This window comes from Ornithorhynchus anatinus, chromosome 2 (genome assembly GCF_004115215.2).
Source record: "Ornithorhynchus anatinus isolate Pmale09 chromosome 2, mOrnAna1.pri.v4, whole genome shotgun sequence".
Taxonomy (NCBI): Eukaryota; Metazoa; Chordata; class Mammalia; order Monotremata; family Ornithorhynchidae; genus Ornithorhynchus; species Ornithorhynchus anatinus.
Window position 1 is genome coordinate 31,494,057 of NC_041729.1, and position 11,115 is coordinate 31,505,171.

General features: G+C 45.5%; 1 non-coding gene across 1 annotated transcript; it reads left to right on the top strand.

Moving 5' to 3' along the window:
* The first annotated feature begins 8,090 nt into the window (after nt 1–8,090).
* LOC114809534 lies at nt 8,091–8,228 on the top strand. The gene has a single exon (XR_003757312.1). It is a non-coding gene; the product is annotated as a small nucleolar RNA SNORA7 (small nucleolar RNA).
* The last annotated feature ends 2,887 nt before the right edge of the window (nt 8,229–11,115 follow it).

Below are 11,115 nucleotides of genomic sequence, written 5' to 3' on the forward strand. Positions count from 1 at the left end.
CAGCCCACAGGAAGGAGAAAGCTTTCAAAGAGGCACCAGTTAGTCCTTGAGGATAACCTTTCATGGGATTTGTTTATTAAAACAGTAATTATGATATTAACGTCACCAGCGTTGATTTAGGAGAACAGTTCATATTGGTCCATAAAGATATATGACTGCTGAAGGAGCTGCCCTAGTGTAGGAGGGGTGAGTGTTATTATTTAATGTTCATCGAGCAGAATTTGTAATGGGTTCCATAATTCTATTTATCATGGATTCCTTACATGCTAACCTTGTGCAGCAGGTTAGTATTCCTGCCCTATTAACACACTGAGTGAGATGAAGGGAAACTAAATGACACAGTCACATCTTTTCTGTGAGACGGATGGGATTAGAACCCAGGCCCCCAAGATATCAGATTACTCTTTGGCCTATTCATTCAGTTCATTCAATCACATTTATTGAGCGCTTACTGTGTGCAGAGCACTGTACTAAGTGCTTGGGAGAATACAATATAACGATTAACAGACACAGCCCCTGCCCACGATGAGCTTGCGGTCTAAAGCCTACTGAGCCACATTCTTTTCATTTTATTTTGGCTTTTTAAATTCTGTATCTCTAACAAATTCCGGCCCCTTTTAGGTGAGGGACAGGAAGCAAATTAGGGTGTACTGGATTACTATTGTTGTTGTATTCATTCATTCATTTAATCATATTTATTGAGCACTCACAGTGTGTAGAGCACTGTACTAAGCGCTTGAGAAGTTAAATTCAGCAATAGAGACAATCTCTGTATTGTACTTTCCCAAGCATTTAGTACAGTGCTCTGCACACAGTAGGTGCTTAAATTTCTAGACTGTGAGCCCTTTGTTGGGTAGGGATTGCCTCTATCAGTTGCCGAACTGTACTCTCCAAGCGCTTAGTACAGTGCTCTGTGCACAGTAAGTGCTCAATAAATACGACTGACTAAGTACAACTGAAAGAATGAATGCAGGAATGTTGGCCAAGTAGTGTGCTAAATGCTGCGATTGATTCAAGTTAATCAGATCAGGCACATTCCCTATCCTACCTTGGGGTGCATATTCTAAAAAGTAGGGAGACCAGGTATCTTATGCTCATTTTACAGATGAGGAAACTGAGGATGAGAGAAGTCAATCACTTAATTGTATTTATTGAGCGCTTACTTGTGCAGAGCACTGTGCTAAGTACTTGGGATTATTCAACACCCATCAATCAATGGTATTTATTATACAGTAACTGTGTGGAGAGCATTATATTAAGGACTTGGGAAAATACAATCAGCAGAGTTGGTAGACATGTTCCCTTTTCCCAACAAACTTGGTCTAGAGGGGGAGATGGACATTAATATAAATAATTCACAGATACATCTAACCCATGATCACAAGGCAGGCCAGCAGTGGAGCTGGGATAGAACCCAAGACTTCTGACTCGCAGTCCCATGTTGTTTCCATCTTGTCATGCTGCCTCCATTTGACATGGCATTGACTCAGGCCATTTGACATGATATTATTATTATTTTTATGACATTTAAGTGCCTACAATGTACCAGGCACTGTACTAAGCGCAGGAATAGATACAGGCTAATCAGGTTGGACACAGTCAATGTTTCACGTCTTAATCCCCATTTACAGATGAGGTTACTAGGGCACGGAGAAGTGAAGCGACTTGCCCAAGGTCACACAGCAGACAAGTGACAGAGTTGGGATTAGAATTATTATTATTATTGTGGCATTTATTAAGCGCTTTCTAAGTGTCAAACACTTCTAAGCGCTGGGGTAGATGCAAGTTAATGAGGTTGGACACAGTTCCTGTCCCTTGTGGAGTTCACAGTCCAAGTAGCGACAGCGATAGATGCTGAGACTTGTGAACACAGATGTTCTCTGCTATTCTGCCATATCAAGTGTGTCGGCTGACAAACAAAAATCATCATCATCATATAATAATAATAAATCATCATAATAATAATTATGGTATTTGTTAAGCACATACTATGTGCCAAGCACAGTTCTAAGCACTGGGCACTACCTATATGACACTACAATAGGGAAGCAGCATGGACTAGTGGGTAGAGCATGGGCCTAGGACTCAGAAGGACCTAGGTTCTAATCCCAGCTCCGCCACTTGCCTGTTGTGTGGTCTTCGGCAAGTCACTTCACTTTTCTGTGCCTCAGTGCCCTCATCTGTAAAATGGGGATTAAGCCTGTGAGCCCTCTGTGTGTCCGGGACTGGGTCCAACCCCATCATCTTCTATCTACCCCAGCACTTAGAACAGTGCCTGGCACATAGTAAGCATTTAATAAATACTGGCCTGGACTGCCCTTCTGCCTCAAATCCGACAGACAATTGCTCTGCCCCGCTTCAAAGCCTTATCGAAGGCCCATCTCCTCCAAGAGGCCTTCCCAGACTAAGCTCTCCCTTGCCTCTTCTCCCACTTCCTTCTGCGTTACCCTGACTTGCTCCCTTTGCTCTTTCCCCTTCCCAGCCCCACAGCACTTATGTACAGATCGGTAATTCCATTTATTTGTATTGATGTCTGTCTCCTCTCCTCTACACTGTAAGCTCATTGTGGGCAGGGAATGTCACTGTTTATTGTTGTGTTGTATTCTCCCAAGCTCTTAGTATAGTGTCCTGCACACAGTAAGTGCTCAGTAAATATGATTGAATGAATGAATGATGTCCCTTCGCTCCACTTTGAACATAGGAAAGTGCTGAGCCAAGGAAACTGGAGAGAAACAGTGTAGCCTAGTGGACAGAGCACAGGTCTAGGAGTCAGAAGGATCTGGGTTCTAATCCCAGCTCTGCCTCTTGTCTGCTCTCTGACCTCGGGCAAATCACTTAACTTCTCCGTGCCTCCGTTACCTCATCTGAAAAATGTGTTTGAGTAAGTCAATCTTATTATAGAGGGCTTACTGCTGCAGAGCAATGTACTAAACAGTTGGGAAAGTACAATATAACAATAGAACAGATTCATTCCCTGCCCCCAATGACCTTATAGTTTAAAGGGGGAGACAGACTTTAATATAAAGTAGAGATATGTAGATTAAGACAGTGAGCCTCTTGTGGGGCATGGACTCTGTCCAACCTAGTTAGTTTTTATCAACCCAGTGTTTAGTACAGTGTCTGACGCATAGTAAACACCTAATGAATACCATTAAAACACACACACACACACACGCATACACACACAAAGTCAGTTGGCTTAGGATTTCCTTAACACATCCATTCTCAACTTTCTCTTTGGGAAGATAAAACTCAGCAGAAAAGGGGACCAAGAATAGGAGAATGGAGGAGAGAGCGAAAGGATGAAGAAAGGAAGAAGTAACTGAGGAAAAAAATAAAGTCAAGAAATGGTAGTTTCCAAGTAAGCTGTGCAGTTTAGGTCATAGGAAGGAGATGCTGGTCTCTTCCTGTGTGACAGAAGCCATCTGCAAAGTCATTTATGCCAACCCAGTACTCCTTACTAGAAATTAATTGTTAATTCCTGAACTTGGCCCTTTCCCAGTGGGAGACATTACCGTTGTTCTATTCTTGGGATTCAAGGGGCCCTCAATTTGAATAACCACCTTTTGACAATCCATAATATTAGGAAACAGAGCGAGTGTGGAGAATGAAATCCATAGATAATATACAGATTGTACTTTAGCAACTTCCACCCTTTATCAACCATATGGTCCCAAAAGGCAAAATGGAATGAGTTGACTTTCCCCTCCTTTCTCTTCCCCAATTCATCCACAGAAGGCAGTAGAAAGTGGAAAGTGGAGAGAAGCAAAGATCTGGATAAATAAATACCATCGACTGATCGACAAATAATGAACTGCAAAATTAGCCCATGAATAATTGAGAGTTGACTGAAGTTAGAATTGTGACCATCTGTTTTCTTCCAGCTCCTTAATCCTTTAGGACAAAATACCATATTTACTCGCTTAATTGCCTCACTTTTAATGGGGTATGACTAGAACACAGGTCATATAAGAATTTGGTCTAGCCATAAAGGGAGGAGGAGGAAAAAAGAAAAAAATAGAAGGAAGAGAGGGAAGATAAGAAAACAAATGAGACAGTCTCTATTCTCTTCCTTCAATCACACTCTCTCAAGTGCTCCATATAATAGGGACTCAATGAATTACTGACCTGTCCCCTTCTCACCTTTGTTTCCCTTCTCCTGGACTGGAGGCAACCTTGATTAATTAACACGCCAATCCTGCTGCCTTGTGGCATTTTCACCCTTCTGCTTATCACCCTCCTGGCTTGCCTTCAAAGTCCCTGCCTCCAACAGTTAATGAGTTAACTACCTCACCTGCTATTTGCTCATTCTCCTCCTCCACCGCCCCACTCCCCACCTCCATCAGGCATGGCTGACTGTTTACAATTATGTTATGCAAAAAATAATATTTCATATCCTCCTCAAAAATTGGGGTGGGGCAATTGTGCAGGGGAGGAAATTATGTGAGTAAATACAGTATATTGAGTGCCCAGAAAGACATTTAAGTAGGAAGGGGAATGGGCATTGAATCCCCATTTTACACAGGCGGAAACTGAGGTACAGAGAAGTCAAGTAACTTGCCCCAGGTCACACGGTAGGCAAGTGGAAGAGCTGGGACGTAAGGCCTCTGACTCCCCAGGCCAGTTCTCATTTCACTAGGCTACGATGCTCTTCAATTAATAAGAGTAAATGTATTTTGAAGTACTCATATTTGGAAATTCTAGAATTTTAGGAGTGGATTATGAAGGGTTCAGATCCCAGCATGTGGTGGTCCCTCTTGATCAATCGATCAACCAATCAATGGTATTTATTGAGCTCTTACCGTGTGCAGAGCACTGTACTAAACACTTGGGAGCATACGATCTGAGTTGGTAGACATGATCCCTGCCCACAGTGAGCTTACAGTCTCTCTCCATTCCTCTCATTCTGCCCCAGCGCTATGAAGCCCCACAGTCAGTAAGCGTATTTATTGAACACTTACTGTGTGCAGAGCACTTTACTAAGCATTTGGGAGAGTACAGTATAACAATAAAAAAGTATACATTCCCCACAGGCTGGAGGTTATTACCTCCCCAGTCCCACATCCATGAAAGGTGTCTCTGGCAACTGCGTCTGGCTCGGGGGTTTGGCGTGGGCAACCTAGGATATTTGTTCTGAAAGAAATACTGGATCATGTGTCATCTTCCCCCCACAGGAGAAGCTGGAGGTGCACTTGCTTCTGTGCTCTGCCACGGAGGCGCTTTCCTGTCACAAACAACCGTGGGCAGGAAGCGGCGTTCGTTCAGGAGAGAAGGGAAGCCGTGGGTGTCTGGCAGCAGCGTCAACCGGTGCCAGGCCCGGGGAAGACTTGCCAGGTGGGCCCTCTGGCTCCAGCCCTTTGATTTTCCAACTGCTCGTTCTAAGCAAGCCTTGCTTTAGATCCTGGCATAGAGGAGGAGGAGAGAGGTTTGGGAAGGAAGACTGCTAGAATGAAAGAATGAGAAGTCGTGTGGCCTGATGGTTAGAGCAAGGGCCTGGGAGTCAGAAGGACCTGGGTTCTAATCTCTGCTCTCCTACTTGTCTGCTAAGTGACCTCGGGCAAATCACTTTGCTTCTCTGTGCCACAGTTACCTCATCTGTAAAATGGAGATCAAGATTGTGAGCCCCATGTGGGACACGAACTCTATCTGCCCCAGCGTTTAGTGCAGTGCCCGGCACATAGTAAGCACTTAAAAAATGCCATTAAAAAATGCTACCTACTCTGTACCTTCATCTCCCGAGGGGCTGGCTAACTGGGTGTGTGAACTGGTGCCGAGGAGAGCGGGAGGGAATAGGACACCTCTCCTCCCCCAGGCCCTGATGACCGGCCGACCTCCCACCCCACACGATGCTGGAAATAGAGGAAGGGAACGGAGTGTGTGAACCCCAGGGTAGGGTGCTTCACTCAAGGATTCCTCAAATCTGGGATTCAATCGATCAATCAGTAGCATCTATTGAATGCTTACCATGTACAGAGGACTGTACTAAGCACCTGGGAGAGTGCAATATAACAGAGTTGGTAGACACATTCCCTGCCCACAGTGAGGTCACAGTTTAGAGGGGGAGACAGACATTAATATAAATAAATAAATTACTGTTACTTTCGTAAGTGCTGTGGGACTGACGGTGGGTGGGGGGTGGTGGTGAATAAAGGGAGAAAATCAGGGAGACACAGAAGGGAGAGGGAGAAGAAGATATGAGCGCTTAGTCTGGGAAGACCTCCTAGAGGAGATGTGCCTTCAATAAGGCTTTGAAAGTGGAGAGAGTAACTGTCTGCTTGATATGAGGAGGGAGGGTGTTCCATAGACAGGACATCGCTGAGATAGATGAAATTGAGGTACAGTGAGTAGATTGGTAGGCTTAGAGCAAGTACCCCAGTTCATTTCACCCGCAAGTATCTCACTGGCAAATAAATAATGACCCAAATGAATAGGAAAAATGAGGGCTGAATTGGGGAGGAGCCTCACTGAAGAATATCCAAAGCCCCAGAAATAGTGGGCTCTGCTCTCAGGGAGAACAGGTCTGGGACATCCAAACCGCTCATCTCCTTCTCAGGGACCTGATCAGCTCAGCCCCATCGCCTGGCACTGGCCCGAGGGACCCTTTCAATCTAATCCCGGCTCGGCTCCGTCACTTGTCTGCAGTGTGATCCTGGGCAAATCACTTTACTGCTCTGTGCCACAGTTATGTCATCTGTAAAATGGCGATTGAGATTGTGAGCCCCACATGGGACAGGGACTGTGTCCAGCCCGATTTGCTTGTATACACCCCAGTGCTTAGTACAGTGCCTGGTACAGAGTAAGCACTTAGCAAACACCATAATAATAATAATGATAATCATTATTATCAGTAATAATGATTATAGGAAAAGGGGTTTGTGTTCAGCCAGCTGACAGAAGGATTGCAAGGGCAGAAAGGCTTGCAACTGTTTTCCAAGCAAATCCAGGGATGTGACTAACTTGAATTTTTTTTTAAAAAATTTGAATTCCATTGCCCAAGAGCTTTTGAATCAATGGTAAAATAAATAATAAATGGTGGTATTTAATAATTATAGTATTTGTTAAGCACTTACTATGTGCTGAGCACTGCTCTAAGCGCTGGCATAGATACAGGGTAATCAGATTGTCCCACATGGGGCTCACTTTTTTTAATCCCCATTTTTACAGATGAGATAACTGAGGCACAGAGAAGTTAAGTGACTTTCCCAAGGTCACACTGCAGACAGTGGCTGAGCCGGGATTAGAACCCCCGACCTTTGACTCCCAAGCCTGTGCTCTTTCCACTAAGCCACGCTGCTTTGTTAAGCGCTTATGATGTGCAAAACAATGTTCTAAGCACTGGGGGATACAAGGTGATCAGGCTGTCCCACGTGGGGCTCACATTTTTAATCCCCATTTTACAGATGAGGTAACTGAGGCACAGAGAAGTTAAGTGATTTGCCCACAGTCACACAGCTGGCAAATGGCGGAGGCAGGATTAGAACCCATGACCTCTGACTCCCAAGCCCGGGCTCTTTCCACTGAGCCACGCTGCTTACTTATTGGGCGCCTACTGAGAGGTGGGCAAGATACAGTAGCAAGATACTTGGTCCCTGCTCTCAAGGAGTTTGCGGTTTAAATTATTTACAGGTGGTGAAAGCAGGAGGAAGAAGAAGGATGAAACGGGAAGCAGTGCAAACACATAAGATGGGAGAGCTGATCGAAAAACTGAACGTACTGATCAATATATAAGCACAATCTACGAATAAATAAAAATTTACATATCTACACAAGTGCTGAGGATAGGAATGAAGGTTGGGCATCGGGCTGTGGTGACTGGGGTGTTGCGAATTGACCCGAGAAGGCTTCTGGGAGGAGGTGGAATTTTTTAGGAGGACTTTCAAGATGGGAAGACCTGGGGTCTGGTAAATTTGATGAAGGAGGAGTTGCAGGATGGGGAAACAGCACAAGCCAGAGATCAGAAGTAGGAAAATCAAGTGTGAGGTGCAGATAGAAGTTGAATTTAGGAGGCCTTGTACAAGAATCATTCAATCATTCATCCTCCCTCTTTCCCCACAGAGTATATGTATATATCTGTATTTGTACGTATCTGTCCCCTCTCAGGGTCGCACCTGGAGAGTTTCCAGTACTCTGCCAGTCTTGGCTACGGGAGGGAGAGCCAAGCAGAGGCCTATCCATTCCATTCCTAGCTTGGCCAGTGGCTAGCGAGTGGAAGGAAATCTGATACAAGTCAAAACTCACCCAAGCTGGGCAGCAGCGGCATGGGAGACAGTGGAAGGTGGAGACTCTAGTTTACTGTGCGGAAGGCGGTAATGGTAGACAACTTCCGTATTTTTACCAAGAAAACTCTGTGGATACACTACCAGAGCGATTGCAGATGGAGAGCAGGGAAATCTGGGAGAGATGTTTCTGACCCATAGTGACACCATGGACATGACTCGACGGTATAAGATGAGATATATCTGTTATCTATCTATCTATCTATCTATCTATCTATCTATCTATCTATCTATCTATCTACCTATCCATCTACCTATCTATGTCAGTCTGTCTGTCTGTCGATCGATCGATCGATCTATTTATTTATTTATTTATTTATTTATTTATTTATTTATTTATTTATCTATCTATATTAATATCTGTCTCCCCCTCTAGATTGTGAGCTCACTGTAGGCAGGGAATGTTTCTGACGTTATATTGTACTCTCCCAAGTGCCTGGGTGTGCTTTGCACACAGTAAGCACTCAGTAAATACGATTGAATGAATTCCATCTATCAGTGGTATTTATTGAGGACTTAGTGTGTGCTGAGCCCTGTACTAAGTGCTTGGGAGAGTACAATATTACAGAGTTGGTAGACACGTTCCCTGCCTACTAGGACTTTATAAACTAGAGGATCCATGCAGCAGCATGGGGAGAGGCGGGAGGCAGGGAAGCCAGGGAGGAGGCCGATACAGTGATCTAACAGTGATAGGACAAGAGCTTAGTAGCTCTTGGAATGGAGAGGAAGGGGAGAACCAGGGAAATGTTATGGAGGAAGAGTTGGCAAGGTTTAGTTGCTGACGTAATGTGAGGGATGAAAGACAGGAGTCAGAGATAACACCAATGTTGGAAGGAGGAGGAGGATGTTGACAGAGATAGGAAAGTTAGGAGGAGGAGAAAAGATGACAAGTTCAGTTTTGGACATGTCGAGATGGAGGTGTCGGTGGGAGATCCATGTAGATACGCCTGTTGGAGAAAATGCACGATTGTCGATTGGATGGGAGGTTGGGATTAGAGGCAGAGTGCTCCGCCACAGTGAGCGCTCAATAAATACAATTGAATGAATTGAATGGATAAATTTGGGAGTCATCTTCATCGAGGCATCTGGTAAAGTCACGAGAGCAGAGAATGAACGTGAAGGGAGAAGAGTCGGAGACCCAGAAGAGGGCTTTGTGAGGCAACCATCAGAGGAGAGGTGGAAGGGGTGGAACGAGGCCGTCAAACTCCAAATAGCGATCGCCGAGCACATAATGTGCTCTCTCAGGGTTGCAGCTGGAGAGTTGCCAGTACTCTACCTGTCTCGGCTACAGGAAGGAGAGTCAAGCAGAGGCCTACCCGGTCCATTCCTAGCTTGGCCAGTGGCTAGCAAGTGGAAGGCAATCTGCTACAAGTCAAAACCCACCTGTGCCGGGCAGCCGCCGCATGGGAGAGAGTCAAGGGCGGAGACTCAAGTTTACTGTGCGGAAGGAAGCAATGGTAAACAACTTCCGAATTTTTACCAAGAAAACCCTAGGGATACACGACCAGACCGATTGCAGACGGACAGGGGACTTTCTGGCAGAGATGTGTCCATGGAGTCGCCATGGGACAGAGGCGACTTGACAGCATACACAAGATAAGAGCACCTAATGAGTGCAGAGCTCTGTATCGAGCACTTGAGAGAGTCCCCCAGGAGCAAAACACACATTCCCACCTCTCAAGGATCTTACATCTAATGAGCATTTTGTAAAATAAATTAGTGCAATTAGTGCAAAACAGTGTTGGGGCTATTATATTCAAAGCAGGAAACGGGGTGGAGACATCCCATCAATCTGACTGTCAAGGAACATCCTTGGAGGAGTCCCCAGCTGGTGATTTGATTGAGGATCTGTCTTGGAAATGGCAGTTCTCTGGTAGCTTAACCAGCATGAATCCCCTCAGACTTTCTCAGGAGAAGCAGCATGGCCTAATGGATAGAACACGGGCCTGGACATCAGAAGACCTCCGTTCTAATCCCGGTTCCATCACCCCCCTGCTGTGTTATACCTCCGTTCTAATCCCGGTTCCATCACCCGCCCGCTGTGTTATATTAGACAAATCACTTAACTTCTCTGATCCTCGGTTTCCTCTTCTGTAAAATGGGGATTCAGTACCTGTTCTCCCCTCGACTTAGTGGGACAGGGGACTGTGTGTGATGTGATTGTTTTGCATCTGCCACAGTGTTAGAAATACCACAGTTTTTATCATTACCAACAGACACTATGGTTATTATCATCATTAACAAATACCACAGGACGGTCCACCGTTTCTGCAGAATCTCCCGTGCTCTCGATTCGGGAGGAATGTTGTCGATCCCGTCTGAATCTTTGCTTCTCTACTCATCTCTGCTTTGGAGGCCGGATGGGATGCCCTGCAGCGAACCCTGGGGGATGGAGTCAAAGAGTCTGTGCCGGGAGCACTAGGACTCCCCATCATCACATCCACCCACTAAGGCGAGGCCGCGTCAAGAGTGGCAGAAATCTGACTGCCAAAGTTTCTCGAGCAGCATTGCTTCCCCACTGCTCACAGTTGTTCCTGGCTTAAATGAGCTGAGACTGATTTAGAGGGAAAATCAGTTTCAGTCCATTTCACTTTCTTCATTGTGTGCTTGGGCCTCCCTACTCCCACGTGTCTGTGCTATCCCTGGCTCTCGCCAGAGGAGCGGGTTGGCCGCATCGTAGGGAACCTGGAGAGGGAGAGCCACCTTTGGCGGGTGAGGTGACCGGGGAATTCTTCTGGCAGTCGGCTACCCGGTCCTTGGTGAGAATCAATCTAACAGTTGTATTTATTGAGCTATTACTGTGTGCCGAGCACTGTACTAAGTGTTTGGAGAGTATAAA